Source organism: Macrobrachium nipponense, chromosome 31 (genome assembly GCF_015104395.2).
Source record: "Macrobrachium nipponense isolate FS-2020 chromosome 31, ASM1510439v2, whole genome shotgun sequence".
In the NCBI taxonomy this organism is placed as follows: Eukaryota; Metazoa; Arthropoda; class Malacostraca; order Decapoda; family Palaemonidae; genus Macrobrachium; species Macrobrachium nipponense.
This window is the reverse complement of record NC_061093.1, coordinates 72,438,329-72,454,329: the sequence shown is the minus strand read 5'-3', so window position 1 is coordinate 72,454,329 and position 16,001 is coordinate 72,438,329.

Below are 16,001 nucleotides of genomic sequence, written 5' to 3'. Positions count from 1 at the left end.
AAAGGTTCGCCTGAGGAAACCTGTATAAAAATGACATAATTTATTTTTTTATGATAATGCATATGTATCTGCACAAACGTACATACATGCAAACAAAATTAAGAATGATAGATAAGATAATTTAAACATTATAAGGTTGAACAAACGTCAATTAATAAAAAAAATTTTTTTCACAATTAATATTTTCCATTTAATGTACCCTCACAAACTCAGCAATTTACTCACTTTTTTTTTCATTTTTTCTGACTCACCGACGAGTTCACTTATTCATTAGTAGAGTCACCTGCATTTTTTCCTGCGAGGTTTTCAAGGTCAAATCCTGACCTCTCCAGCTCACTGCAGACCCTTGAGGTATGTTGCAAGATTCCAAAAGCTTCTTTTGGAATATCGAAAACACGGGGAACTTAAACTTCTAATTGGGGTTCTTCAGTTTAACTCCTAATGACTCCCTCATTAACTGCTAATTGTACCAGATTAGTCTCTTAAAGACATTCTTCCTCGCTCATCGCTGGGTTTCGTTGTCTCAAATTTGGACAGTTTTAATTTTCATTAAGGGCTCTCTCTCTCTCTCTCTCTCTTACTTAGTTCTACTTATTATGCAAAATATGCCTCCTTCAATAGGTATTCAGTTTCGTCCGTCTGTTGATTAAGCGTTCATCCGTTGAAGGAAATAAAAATCTTTCTTATTAGCTAACTATATCTACATGCTGGGCCTACTTATGTATCTATGTTCGTTTATCTTACAGCACCTTTTCTCATAATATCTAACTGCATATTTCTGTATCTCGGGACATCGATAATGCACTTCGTTGCATTAAGCATAACCAGCTCATAGAAATTATTGCAGGAATGCTGCTTATTCATGGGCAGGAATAGCTCTCTCATTACTGCATGATCCTAGGGGAATTACACAGTATTATTCATGATTCTCCTGCTGATCATATTTGTATAATCGGGGACCTTAATTCTCACCCACAAAACAATTTTATAATGAACTTACTCGCTTCTGTCAAAATCATGCTCTCCAAATTAGCGATGTAATGCTCCTCCCTCCCTCCTCCTATTCATATGTACATAATAGAGCGGACGCTATTACAACTTCCTGGCTGGACCACTGCATCACATCTCCACAACTTCATGATTCTATTATGACCTGCAATATTCGCTATGATCTTGCAACGGGCTACGATCACATCCCATTACAGGTGTCATTCAGTACCCCAACCCCAACTCCCTACCGTGAACCCCCTAACTGATCGACCACCAGCGGTAAACTGGATTTTAAAAACCAACAGAAAACCAGAGACTTTAGGGCGACCACGGAAACCAGGTTGCGGTCAATAGTTCAACCGGCAGACGCCTTACTTTGTACTAACACAAATTGTAGAAATGACCACCACAAGAGGGATCTGAATGAATTCTATTCGAACATAATCTCCGCTTTGCTTGCTTCGGGCAGGACTGCCTACAGATTTTCGTCAAGGTAATTCTCGTAATATACCTGGATGGAATGACTTGGTTAAAGATCTGTATACATACTCACGAGAAATGTTTTTTACTGTGGAGGCAAAATGGTAGCCCCAGGGAAGGGCACACTGCATTGCTAATGAGACAGGCGAGAGCGCAGTTCAAACTTGCTCTTAAGCACTGCAGGCTAAATGAAAACAACTAAGAGCCGATGCAATGTCTAGAACTTAGAATCTGGTGATTATCCTCGTCTTTGGAAAGATATCCAGTCTTTAAATCCCAAAACTAAAAAGCTATCACAGAGAGTAGGGGAAGCAGTCGGAGACGAAGCTATTGCAAGTATGTGGGGCGATCACTTCAAAACAATATCCTGAATTGCATAAATGATCAGGATTCCCGAAGGGATGTAGATAACCTCCTTACTGACAACATTCAATTTCATTTTGCAGACCGTATTACGCCAGGTAACATCAGCGATGCCATAAACAGCCTACCTAATAATAAATCGCCCGGCTGTGATGGTCTTCCTGCAGAGGCCTTCAAACTCTGCCATCCGATAATTTTACATTTTGCTAGCTGCCCTATTCAATGGCGTCATAATTCACCGGTTTCTTTCCAGAACTCCCTACTCTTAGTTCACTTGATACCATTAATCAAAAAACAAGCTAAAGGATGCAGCTGACCCTGGCAATCACAACGATCGCATCGAAGATACTTGAGTCTGTTCTTCTAGTTAGACTTCTCCCCTTTTTACACACCACTGACAACCAGTTCGGGTTTAAAGCAAACCACTCAACCGACACCTGCATCTACATACTGAAAGATTGCTTAATTACTACCTATCATCAGCCTCTCCTATTTTCCTTTGTTTTGTAGATGAGAGAAAAGCATTTGACAGAGTAAACTACCTGAAGCTCTTCCTGAAGCTGCATAAAAGGGGCACACCCCCTGTACCTAATTGGCATTTACATTGCTGGTTCTCCACACAGCAATTCTGTGTCAAATGGGGTAACGTGTTATCTTACACCTTCGGCTCCCTAAACGGGCTCCGGCAAGGGGGCATTCTCTCTCCTTACCTGTTTAATACGTACACAGATGACTTGAATGTCAAACTGAACTCGCTCCCAATCGGATGCACCGTCAATGAAACAACTATAAACAACCTCTGTTACGCCGACGATATGGTTCTGATTTCCCCATCAGTGCAAGGTCTCCAACGACTCATCGACACCTGCCGCCAATATGCAGAGGAATTTGATATAATCTACAACGAAACCAAGACCCAGTGTATGTCGCTGCTCCCGAGATCGCTTAAGCATATTGCAGAACCTCAATTTTCCTCGGAAACCATCGGCTGGAATTTGTGCACGTATTTCCGTATTTGGGTCACATTATCGCCGACGACCTAAAAGATACAGCAGACATTGAACAGAGGCATCGTAAACTATGTGCAGCTGGCAACATGATTGCAAGGAGGTTTGCCTTCTGTCACCGAGACGTGAAACTGCTTCTATTCCGCTCGTACTGCTACAGTATCTATGGGTGTTCCCTCTGGACGAACTATACCCAAGAGACCTTGAGACGCATCACTGTTGTGCACAATGACATTCTGAGACGCCTCACAAACACTCCCCGCTACCACTCCGCCACACAGATGTTCATTGAAAACCACCTGGACAATTTAAAAATCATTGTTAGGCGAACAATGTCCAGTCTGGTAACCCGAGTGAGAAACAGCAGCAACTCGCTCATACAAAGCATCCTAAGGAGTGAAGCAAGAAGAAGATCTAAATTGTGGGAAAGATGGGAAAATGAGGCCTTTGTCCCCTAAAGGACTTAATCTCTGTATTGGCAAGATGTCATCTGCAGTTTTTGTCATTATTACATTTATAGCTGATATTTTAATTTTTCATTATTACTGTGATTCCTATCAAGTTAAAGTTTTATTTACATTTAATTTATGTATTAAGCCCTCTGGACCTGACTACTGTAACCACCTAAGGTCTCTAGTTGAAATTTGAGTTATATATGTGCACCAACTGTTATTTACTCGCAATGCATTTTTTTTTTTCTCACCAATATTATTACTGTTATTACCAGTATGATGATTACTAGCTTTTATGCTACCTCAGCTATATTATGGATAAGTGCCGATTATTCATTTTCTTTTTCTATTTTATCATATCTCATGTATCTAGATTGTGTATGTTACTGTCTGTATCTTGTATACTCAATGTATATGCCCCGAGCTGAAATAAAACATATGATTATTATTATTTTATTATTATTATTATTATTATTATTATTTATATAGGAAGGTGTATTCGACACGTACGCACATATCGGCGCCTTTTATTATGTTAAATGAAATAATGATATACATTTTAAAAATATAAAAACAATGCTTCTACGAACGATGTAGTAAAATATCCTTTGGCTTAAACTATTACTATTATTGATAATAAATTCATAGGAGTTAGAGTAACAAATGCAGATTATATATTGCCCTCGCTCTGGGCTCGAGGTTGGAAAATATATTTAGTGTAACTGAAAATTTATGGAACTGCATTAAGCGAAAGCCATTTGGCATTAGAGTACGATGCCAAAATATAAGCCCGCCATAATTATTATGACGCGACTGGCTGGGTTAATCACCATTACATAGGGAATAAAACAAATGATTTTATTCACAAACGAAAGTTCGTCATATTCATCATGACACAACATGCATACACACGTAGATTTATTTTAATCTGTATGTCATTTTGCGTCTTATACACGTATGAAATCAATCCTGGAAGCAATGAAAGACGCCTGACGATGCTTTCTTCAGTGCAAACGTGATGACAAACGATATAGCATCAAAATATTTACACTTAGAAATCACACGACTTTACTTTTGACAAGCCCAAAGCCTTCCTGGAACATGTAAGCAAGAGTTTTTCTAATACTAAAAATCACGACTTTTGTTTTGACATACCCAATCTCTTTCTGGAACACGTAAATAAGCGTTTTTTCACTAAGTAAAGATGGGGCATATAGCTCCTCAAGGATCCTCTCCTAAGAAATGTTTCCGATTGATTTCATTCAGTTATTCTTCAGAATCAAGGACAAAGGTTTGTAGGTACTTTTATTAAGAATATTTTCAGCTTATTTTTTTCTACACAAACCAACTAAAAGAAATAGTGATGACAGCTGAGGAAAAAAGTCTATGATTTTCTTCTACAACTTATCAAGAAAACATATGACGATGTTGCAGTGTATTATCTTGATACAAATGGATTTTACTATCGGTTTCACACACACACACACACACACAGATACATACACACACACACACACACACACACACACATATATATATATATATATATATATATATATATATATATATATATATATATATATATATATATATATATATATATATACATATATTATCATTATTATTATTATTATGAGTATGTATATTACACTAAAGTATTTTCCTTGGGAGTGTGATAATATACCACCCTTCTTTGTCTTTTTTTTAATTTCTATTTCAGTGGAATGGAAGGCATTTGATATACATGAATAACTGAAGACATTTGGAAAATAGTACCACAACTGAAATGGCTTCTTGAAGGTGCCTGTTGACTTGTCCCATAAGGAATGAGGATTACTTCATCGAAGTTCTCCCAGGCAAGCATTGCCTCTTCGAGGCTTTGCTTGTTTTAAAGACTACTCTCTTGCTTATTTATTAAGCAACAAATCAAACGCATTGAAAAAACCTCGGACTTTTGTATCTTTTAAACTTACGACCATTCATTTCGGGGGGTGGGGTCAGTTAACATCATATTACACGGTTCCACACATCCGTCCAGTCAACATCGTAACTTTAAAATGACGTAAAATACCATTAATTTCATCTCTTAAAATTCTCATGCCATTCAATAACTCGAAATTATTTCTAAAATACCCCAAATAAACGAAAAATGGCCCGATAAAAGTCTACCCCCAAAAAAAAAAAAATTTTAGGGCGTCATTATTGGAACCGTTACCATGGCCCTAAAATTACGTTCGTTTCTAAAACTGCCAGTGACCGGTTATCACCAGGGTTATTTCGTTCATAATCATTACGCCAAAAGTAAGTATCGTTCATGCTTCTAGTATATACGTGAATTACTAAGACGTTAAGTAAACGTAAACGCTGAAAAAGTGGTATATATGTTGGTTAAAGTGGATATTTAAGTCAAGTGACCTCCTTTCGGGGAGGGAAGGGTGTCGCTTGCCCATTTGAATTACCCCATGAATTCGTGAATTTTGTCAAATTTAGGTTCATTTATCAGATTCATTAAAATTCTTGGTATTACTAAGAATTTGTTAAATGTATGATTAATTAGTTTTGTGCTAAAGAATTAGGTATAATAGCTATACTGATTTTATTTTACAAAGTCCCCTTATCATAACCTGTCCTGTTGAAGAACTTCATGTCCCCTAACCTGACTCAGGGTCTGTTAACGTAACTAAACCTCGGGGCATTGTGCCCTACCCTGACTTGGGGTGGTGCTTTGCCTTGCTATTTTGTAAAGATTTCAGATAGCTGTGGCCATTTCTGAAGTAGATTATGCCACTTTAAATTAAAATGTAAGGTATTTCTACAGAAGCAATCCGCGGTGGCTTAGACTATGGCAATTGACTGATTCCTATGCTATTTTAGTTACTGTACAAGATTTAAAAGTAATATCCATTCGGCCGGCTGTAACTAAGCAGTAATTGACCTTTGAAAGTTACATAATAGCCGGACCAAACTCAAAGGTATATTAAAGTTTAGTTCCCCACCAAACGAAAAAAAAATATTCCTTGACAACCCTTGTAAAGCAACTAAAATAACATAGAAAATGTCATTGCCATAGTCTAAGTCACCGAAGAACGGTCCTGAAGGAAGGTACCAAGTATTCGTTACGGTGAAGGAAATGTAAACACAGCCGCCATGTTTAAATTCCCCAACCACCACGGAGCCATATGTTCACAAAGGGGGAGTAACGCACAGGGGGTGGCGGGGTAAGGTGGAAGGTACGAGTTGTCTTAGCAGCACCCCACTGAATAGTAAACATACCTTGACGCAACTTTCGGCGAAAGCCTAACACTCAGTTTCCCTAAAACATAATAATTTAGAATAATGTTTGGACCTTACCTTAAAGGGGTGGAGGGTACAAAGCAGCAGCTGCTTTAAGAATGCGTGGAGGCGGGTCTTGGGTTCCTCAAAATGCAGCTTGAAATAAGCAACAGCCAAGTACCCGACGAAGTTATACATTCTCCTCCCGTATCTTGGAGTCGACTGCCGAGTTCCCTCCACCTCCTCTCGATAGTATTAGTATGGGCACCGGTTTCTGGGTCCACAAAGTTCATCGAGTGGTTTGACTGTCAAGTGGACATAACCTTCATCTTGCAGGCAGTCATAAGCCCTCCAACAGTCAGAAATAATAGTGGTACCCGGCACAATGTATTCTTTGATAACTGCAAGCAGAGTCCCACTCGTCCTGTCGGGTACGGGAACAACGAAAAACTCCCGGGTCTGCCTGCAGATACCACTGAATACCCATTGGCCTTCGATGAGGCGACCTACGTTGTATTTTCTTCTCCCAAACTTCGCCTCATCGATTTCAACAATTGTGGCCGGCACCATATTTGCTTCTTCTGTTGGAAGCACCAAATAACTATGACCTGAAATAAAAGTCAGTGTTAGGGGAGGTAATTAAGTAGGGTAAATTTCATAATAATACAAGGCAGGTTGTGTATGGGAGAGAGGGAGGGGGGGGGGAGAGCGGAGGAGAAGGAGGGGGTATGAATGGAAAATGGTGAGGGGATAAGCAAAATACTTACTTCCCAGGAGAAGCTGGCCCAATCATTAATTGTTGAGTCCGACAGTCCAAGTTCTGTTCTCGCAACCTTGTAAGAAAAAAAATCACTCACATACAGGTATGCGAAGAACAGAACTGTCTCAACATCAAGGTGGGACCCAGAGAACCAAGTGCCCTTAAACAATGAAAAGTAGTAAGAACAGCGTTTTTTTCGCTTTCTTCTATGAGGTCGATAAGACCGGTCACACCTAAAGGTAAACGTGGAGGGAAAAATACCAATTATAAACATGAAAATATGGAGTAGGTCATAAATGGTATAGGTGTAATATAACTATTTGCCATGAATCTAGGGCCGGGTTATATCACGGTTACATGTAGAATCCAACAAACTATTCGTAAGGTATTTACCTAAAGCACTTTTTTTTGCAGATCTAGGCGGCACTCATTCCCACAATGGGGGCAAAAGACCTGCTTCCTCAGGAGGCCGTGGTCCTGGCATAAACAGACCAGCCGTTCATAATTACCTGAGTAATAGGCAGAAAAATCTTTGTAACTGAATGGGGGCAAAAGACCTGCTTTCTCAGGAGGCCGTGGTCCTGGCAAAAACCGATTTAGTCGATCATAATTACCTGAGTAAAAGGCAGAAAAATCTTTGTAACTCATGTAACAATTGTTACATGAAGTTGGCAAAGAGTTCCTTGTGAGGGGCTGGGGCGAGCGTGAAGTAGATGCAGCAGTGGATGTCATGGCGGCATTCAACAGTGTTGGAGTTCTACACAGTTAGGAGGTGGCAGGAGGCCAGACCGTAGAAAACAGGTAGGAGAGGTGGGGTGGAGTAGTAAAAATGCTTTGATGCTATTGGTTGGGGCAGGGTGGGGCTGAGGTAAATGAACAAGCACTTAACAAGATAAGTTGGCAATGTTAAGGGTAATAAAAGTAAATGGGTAGTTAAGGAACTAAATAGTAAATGTGGGATGGGTTCAAAATATGAAATAATACAAATACATATATAACGGGCCCAGGAGGGGGTGGGATTTAAGTCCTGGGTGGTAAATGTGTAATAGTTGTTTTAATAAATACACAAGACCAAATTAAACATAGGTTAGCATATAACAAAACTAATTAAACTTGTAGGGGATGTTGCCTGACCAGGGTGGGGTTGGACCTGCTGTAACCCCCCTTAAAGAACCAAACCAACCTAACATAACCTAACCTAGCAGGGGATGTAACCTTACCTAGTAGGGAACTTAACCTAGTAGGCAATGTTGCCTGACCAGGGGGCTTTGCCCCCCAGTACTACCCCCCTTAAAGGCCTAACCTAACCTAGTAAGGAATGTAACCTAACCTAGTAGGGAATATTGCCTGACCAGGGGCTTCGCGCCCCCCGTACCCCCCCTTAAAGGCCTAACCTAACCTAGTAAGGAATGTAACCTAACCTAACCTAGTAGGGAAATACTAGGCCTAACCTCACCTAGTAAGGAATGTAACCTAACACCTAACCTAACCTAACCTAGTAGGGAATATTGCCTGACCAGGGGGGCTTTGCCCCCTGCTACCCCCCCTTTAAAGGACCTAACCCTAACCTAGAAGGAATGTAACCTAACCAAAAAACCTAAACCTAGTAGGGAACATTGCCTTGACCAGGGGGGATTCGCACCCCCCGTTACCCCCCCCTTAAAATGGACCTAATCCTAACCTAGTAAGGAAACGTAACCCTAAACCCTACAACCTAGTAGGGGAAATAAATAAGGCCCTAACGGTAACCTAGTAAAGGAATGTAACCTAACCAACCATAACCTAACCTAACCTTAGTAGGGAATATTGCCTTGACGCCAGTGGGGGCTTCGCCCCCCCGTTACCCCCCCTTAAAGGCCTAACCTAACCTAGTGAAGGAATGTAAACCCTAAACCAACCTAACCTCAACCTAACCTAGTAGGGAACATTGCAGACCAGGGGCGGGGGCCTTAGCCCCCCCAGTTACCCCCCTTAAAGGCCTAACCCAACCTAGTAAGGAACGTAACCCTAAACCTAACCTAGTAGGAAATAACTAGGGCCTAACGTAACCTAGTCAATGGAATGTTAAAACCTAACCTAACCTAACCCTAACCTAACCTAGTTAAGCGGAATGTAACCTAACCCACTAACCTAACCATAACCTAGTAGGGAACATTCGCCTGGACCAGGGGGGAAGGGGGCTTTCGCCCCCACCCCCCCGTACCCCCCCTTAAAGGCCTAACCTAACCTAGTAATGGAATGTAAACCTAACCAACCTAACCTAACCTAACCTAAGTATAGGTGGGAATATTGCCTGACCATGGGGGCTTCGCCAACCCGTAGGGCCCCACCCTTCTCCCCCCTTAAAGGCCTAACCTACCTCAGTAAGGAATGTAACCTAACCAAACCTAACGTAGTAGGTAAACCAAGAGGGAATGTAACTAACCAAACCCCCCCACCCCCCCCCCCCACCCCCCCCAAGTATCCACCCTTGAAGAACTAACCAACCTAGCCTAACCGGGTAACCCCCTTCAAGGAAGTAAAACTAGTAGGTAAACCAACATATACAAACTAAACCTAAGGGTTATGTTGCCTAACCGGGGGAGGGGAGGGGTTTCGGCCCCCAGTATGGTAAAATGACATATAAACCTAACTGTGATGGGTGTGGAAGTGTTGTAAAATGTTTAAAAGTACCCTACATAACAAATGCATAATAGTAAGGAAAGTGGAAGGGAGGTGTCAATTGTAATGTCTGTAAAACTGTATAATGGAATATATTTAAATGTAGGTTTTATATATAATGGCAAACTATATATTTTAATGTTATATATTTAAATGTAGTTTTATAATAATAATGGCAAACTTTAATCTAGGTATTGGTATCGGTGAGAAATGCATTGTAAATGGTGTAACGTAAAGAGCCAGTCGTGAATACTGGAAAGGGGAGGGATTGACTTGTGTATAAATGATATAGGGAGTGTGTATGTAATATGCAACGCAATGTGCAATTTCACGTAACAGGTAGGTAGGTAGGGGTATCGAAACGTCCTAAAACTGAGTTCTATATCAACACGTAGGCATTTTTTTAGGTGTCTGTCCTCAATTATAAAAAATAATATTTCAAGTTATATATGGTTGAAATGATTAGGTGGGGATATTTCAAAACAGTTATTATACAAATACTATGGAAAAAGGAAAAGGAATAAACACTAGAACTTCACATAAACATGTTTTTAATAAACAAATGAGGTACATGCTTTTATGTAACCCAGATGACACCACTACCAACCAGCCAAAGTCTACCATGAAACCAGCCAAAATCCCGCCAAATGGAAATCCAAACCAACCCAAATAACCGGCAAATATATGTGCGTTATATTTATCTTTAATAAATGCATCCATTTTTTGATCATATATATGCTTGTATAGCGGCATCATAGTTTTTTAGTTAGAAATAAAATAAAACTAATATAAGAATACATAACAGGAAAAAAAAAACGAGAATGAATTGAAATTTTGAAATGAGCCTCGTTCTCTGAGAATCCGGCGGCCTGTTTTGTGGTCGTCTGGAGTGTGTGTGATTTTTATTTTAATTTCATCTATTTTTGCTTAAATATTACCAAGTTTTTACTGAAAACCTATTCAAAATTCCCAGATTTTCCTGAAAACCTTCAAATTCCCAAACTGGGGAGAGATTCCTCAAACGTGGGATCAGTGTTTAGCTCAAATAGAAAGTGTTTGAAAACCAGCCAAAATACCACTAACCAGCCAAAGTGAATTTTTACCCCCACCAAATTAGGAAAAAAAGCCAAATTTGGTGAGAAACTACCAAATCTGGGAACCCAGTTACCACCCAATCCTTCACTCAGTCCGGTAGCAATGTAGGGGTCATACTGTAACGTGTTTGGCTAAATACATGTATCCCTCCCGTAAACCCCCATTTCTTTCATCACTAAGAAGTCTGAGTTTAGGCCAAAGCTCCCTTACAGTTAGCGCATGCGCAGTAGCATTAGCGCATGCGTAGAGGATTCAGTGTTGTGGTAGTAGTAGTGGTAGATGAATATGGATGTGGAACGGCTCCACTATCGCTAGTTTTGTTATCTCTTATTTCCGCCTGTATTTCGTGTTTTTTAAAAGTGATAAATGTGGGAAATACCACAATAACACGGCAAAATCTCCCTTCAAGTGGTTTCTCCCCACCCAAAACCCCGGTTTCCCACTGGGGGTTCCCCTTACCGTAGGATAGAGTTGGGGTTTTGTCCCCACCCAAACCCCGGTTCCCAATGGGTAGTCCCCTTTACCGTAGGATAGAGGTTCAAAGGTAATTAGAGTCGTCCGAATAAATATTACTTCAAATTCTTGTTCAGGATGTAAAACTGCATAGAAAAACCGCAACTGCCATACTCTGGGACGCCGCGGATAGGTACACTAGATCTACCAAATGTAATGCATCCAGCAGGGTTGAAATATTTTAAGAAAGGGGTTGCAGGCTATGCAGGTAATGGCAAAGCATCCAAGGTTAGGTTAGGCAAGACGCCCTTAATAAACTAGTGCGATTGACAGGGCTGAACTGGTGGATATCACAAATAATTTTGTGTATATTAATCCGTTCGTTTACTGGACTGATATTGTCTTCATTAGATTATTAGATAGCTAGTGCTAAAATGCTGCGTCAACAGGCGTGAAATTATCATGTCAGAGGGTCTAAAATAATTTGTTTGGCAGGTCTAAATTTAATTGTTTGACAGGCACTCAAGTGTTGATCAGAGAATTAGCCCAAAAGATTTGTATTTTCATGAGAGATGAGAACTATGTTGAGCTGGAGGAACTGCAGACCAGTGAGGTAGATATAGCTAGGCTATTTTTTTTTCACTGAAAATTGTCAAAAAGCCAAATACATCCTAGTCTCAACCTTACTTTGGGCATTGTCCTTTGGCAGGAGTACTATGAAACAGTTGCCAGAGAGTGTTGCATAAAGTAGGATGGAGGAAAAGGGATGTGACATGGAGATGGAATGTGAAACAGCAGGTTAGTAAATGGAATGAAGGGTTGAAGTTAGGGGCCATGGAAGGGACGCTACGAAACACAAAGTAGAGCATCTGGTGCTGCTGGACCTCATATTTTCAAGTCATATTTATGCACCATTGATTAAGGACTGTTGCTGGAATGTCATTTTTCCACAGGTAAAAGATATCTGATTTAATGCGCATTCAACTTGGTAAATCACAAGGCACTTATAAACTTCAGAATCTTGGTATAGGTGGATACATTTCAATTCAGGATTTCTTAAAGATCCCCCTTTCAGGTAGGCAGCAGCGAGTTGCTTTGGATGGGATCATGAGTAAACCAAGACCTATTTTGTCTGGAGTTCCTCAGGGTAGTATTCTTGGTCCACTGTTATTTTTACTGTATGCAAGTAATATGGTTGCTGCCCAGGAAAACAAGATTGTTTCAATATGCTGATGAGCCAACACTTGTGGTTGTAGTAAGTCTTCATTTATGAGAAATTAAGCTACCCTCAGCCTCAATCAGGACATGTATTAGTGAATGATGTACTGTGTGGGTTATGAGGCCTGAATTTCAATAATACATAAACGCTCTTCATTAACAGCTCTTGTACAGATTTCCCTGGTGGATGGGACTTTGCTGAGTGAGTGACGCTTCAACTATTCTAGGAGCAACTTTTGACTCCCGTCCAACTTTTGAGAAACATTTAATGAAAAGTTTCAGCAAATGCCACGCGAATGTTAGGTATTGTTTGTAGGCCTCATATTTATAACAGCGATAAAATCAATGCAACCTGTGTTTGGTGATATGCACTTTCTTTAAGGGGGCCGGCCGGCTAATGCCGTTTTTAGCGACAGTACTTTGACATTCATACCACTTAATAAGGTGACTTGGGACAACTCAAACCGCATATGATTTTCGCTCCTGACCTTCGGTTTTGTGGACGCCATGGCAATTTATTCCCGAAAATAACCATTTTTCAAATTCTATCTCCTCCTTTGATATTTAATATTATGACCTGGGATTACTACCATATATAGACCTGATGTAGACCTCCAATCAAATGGTTTTTTTTTAGGGTTTTTTTCTAAAAGTCATTTTTTTGCTAGATTTGAATTTTTTCAATATGGTAAAAAAATAAACCCTATAAATCACGAGAAAAAAATTGATAAAAAAAAAGACGAAGCAAAAATTGGAAAAAAGGGCTCTATTTGATTGTTCTATAATGTCTTTCTGAGTTATATACCAAATTCCAATGTTATAGCTTTAAAAACTAAGTGAGGAGATAGATTTTGAAGGTCCAATAAGTATAGTTTTTTTGATTTTGAAGAAGAAACGTTCTGCAAGAGGTTTAGAGAAGTTCCTGCCACCTTCGAGTATCAAGAATACATTTATTTTCGTGCAATACGGAGTCAAGAAGACTTCTGCAATTGCAGTTCTCCTCCTTTTGTGGAGCCATCGATTCGAGTCCCAAAACTGGCCAGCAAGTATTTGAAAAATTACCTCACTTCTTCCCCAGTTCATGCAGTGTAAGATTTTATCATTTTATGTAAATAAGAGACACCATTTTGCATTTATCTTTGTTAGTAAGCTTGTAAATAAACCTTTGTTGTGTTAGTGTTTCTTTCTATATTTGTATCCCCAGTTTCAACTGTTTGGTGTTGAATTTTTTTTTTATTTCATATCGAACCTGAAGCGGACCTCTCTCAATTCGTAACAGTCACGTTTCATAAGTTGTATTTCAACAAAGATCTTTTATAAATGTGCCTCGCTGCCAAGCTTCTAAGTTCCAGAAGACTTATATTCTTCATACTACTGACAGTGGAACAACCACCTATATGTGAATCTCTTCATTTTTTATTTCCTTTACAGCCTCTAACTTCATATGTACTAGTGAACACCATATATATTCTTTGGAAGCTTGATTTCAAGTCAGTGGCCCCTTTGGGCTTGTTCCATATGAATAGATTTCATTAACTGAATAAATAATAATAATAATAGAGTAACCTGGTCTAGGGCACTACGTCCTACCTCACCTCAGGTTACCCAACAAGCAGTTGACTGACTGCCCAGATCCAGTCCACTGGTGTTCTGACAGAAGGCTACTCAGGAGAAAAACCACACAGTAGGCAGCTTATGCTAGTGTGTGAAGCCACGGCATAATTGTCTGAACTTACATATGTTGGATGAAGAACTTTTGAATTTACTGCTGGTCCAATTCTTCAAGCCACTCTTCATGGGTTTCTGGCAACGTTTACTGTTACTTTCACTTTTTTTTTTCTTTTTTAATAATGCATAGCCTTTCCCATTGGTGTTCATTATCTAGTGTAGGCTAGTCTTACAGAGTTAGTGGTTTTAGGGGTTGGAAACAGTCAATTTTGAAAATTTGCAATATGTAGTAAATGTGAAATATGAACCTTTTTCTGTAAAAGAAATTACTGTACCTTATTCTTTGATCTTAACCCTCTTGAGGTTCAGAGGACATCAGTGGATGTTGTTACAGTATAGCCGCAACCATTATTGAGATTTCAGCGGCGTCAAGTGACCTCCTACACAAAAATTCACCCCGGTTTAATTCATCTAAATGTTTTTATTTGTGTAATTTTTCATATTTGATTACATAGTAATTTACTATAGTATAATCAAATACAAAAAATGACAGAAATTAAGTAAAAATTACCAGCTTGAAAATTGGTGACAAAGAACATTATATCAGGAAAAATAAATTTCCAACAAGTCTTAATAGAAAAATATTAACATGGCCAAAAGCTGTTAGTGTTCAATTTACCACAGTTTTTGCAAAAACGTTTTGAAAATATAATTCTGATGTGAAAGTGGCGATTGTCTGTTTTTGAACTGTATAGGGTAAAACACAGCATGGCCTGAATCAACTCAACGACGATCATAGCATGCCACCCTCCGAAAAAGTACTTATAACGCGTCCTGACACCAGAGATGGGCATCAGTCGCGAATTGTTGCTGGTGAGAAACGGAGCTAAAGACCTCTACTCTCCTTTCGAAGTAAGTATTTTCTCCAAAGTTAGAAATTAAGGCCAAATTTAAAGCATTAAACAGAGGGTAGTGAAAAGGGTGTCCACGGCAGTGCAAATCTCAACAAAACGCTTTCGAAATATTTACTCACGCTTCATTTTTTTAGACGATTGACGCCATCTCGATGTTTATGGAGTCGCTTGTGTCAACAAACTTCCCATTTCCTGTGATAAATCCGCACACCACTTGTACCCACAGACGCTGGGGCACTTTCATCACAACAATCAGTACACGGTCCCTTACCACGACGTTTTTAAGTAAACGACTGTTTTGGTAGAAGACGACGACGAAGCGTGCACTAGATTTTTTTTTTTAAATAAATAGTAAAACATCAATATTTTACATATTTATGATGAATAATTTGAAAATATTCGTTATTGAAAAAGTAACTCGATTCTGACTCAAATTTAAGTAATTATTTTTCGGAATTAGAACGTTCTTTTAAGTCCTGTATTATGACGTCACGACATCTTGACTTTCGTACCTACTGTAATTAATTGCTATTCTCAACTTTCTTGTAGAGCAGTTTACCAGTTATTCATGCAGATTGTTATCAGCTATTCATGTAATTGTTAGAATCGTAATGCGCATATATATCTTTATTATTTACTTAGCCGCCATATTGTATTTCAAAACTGC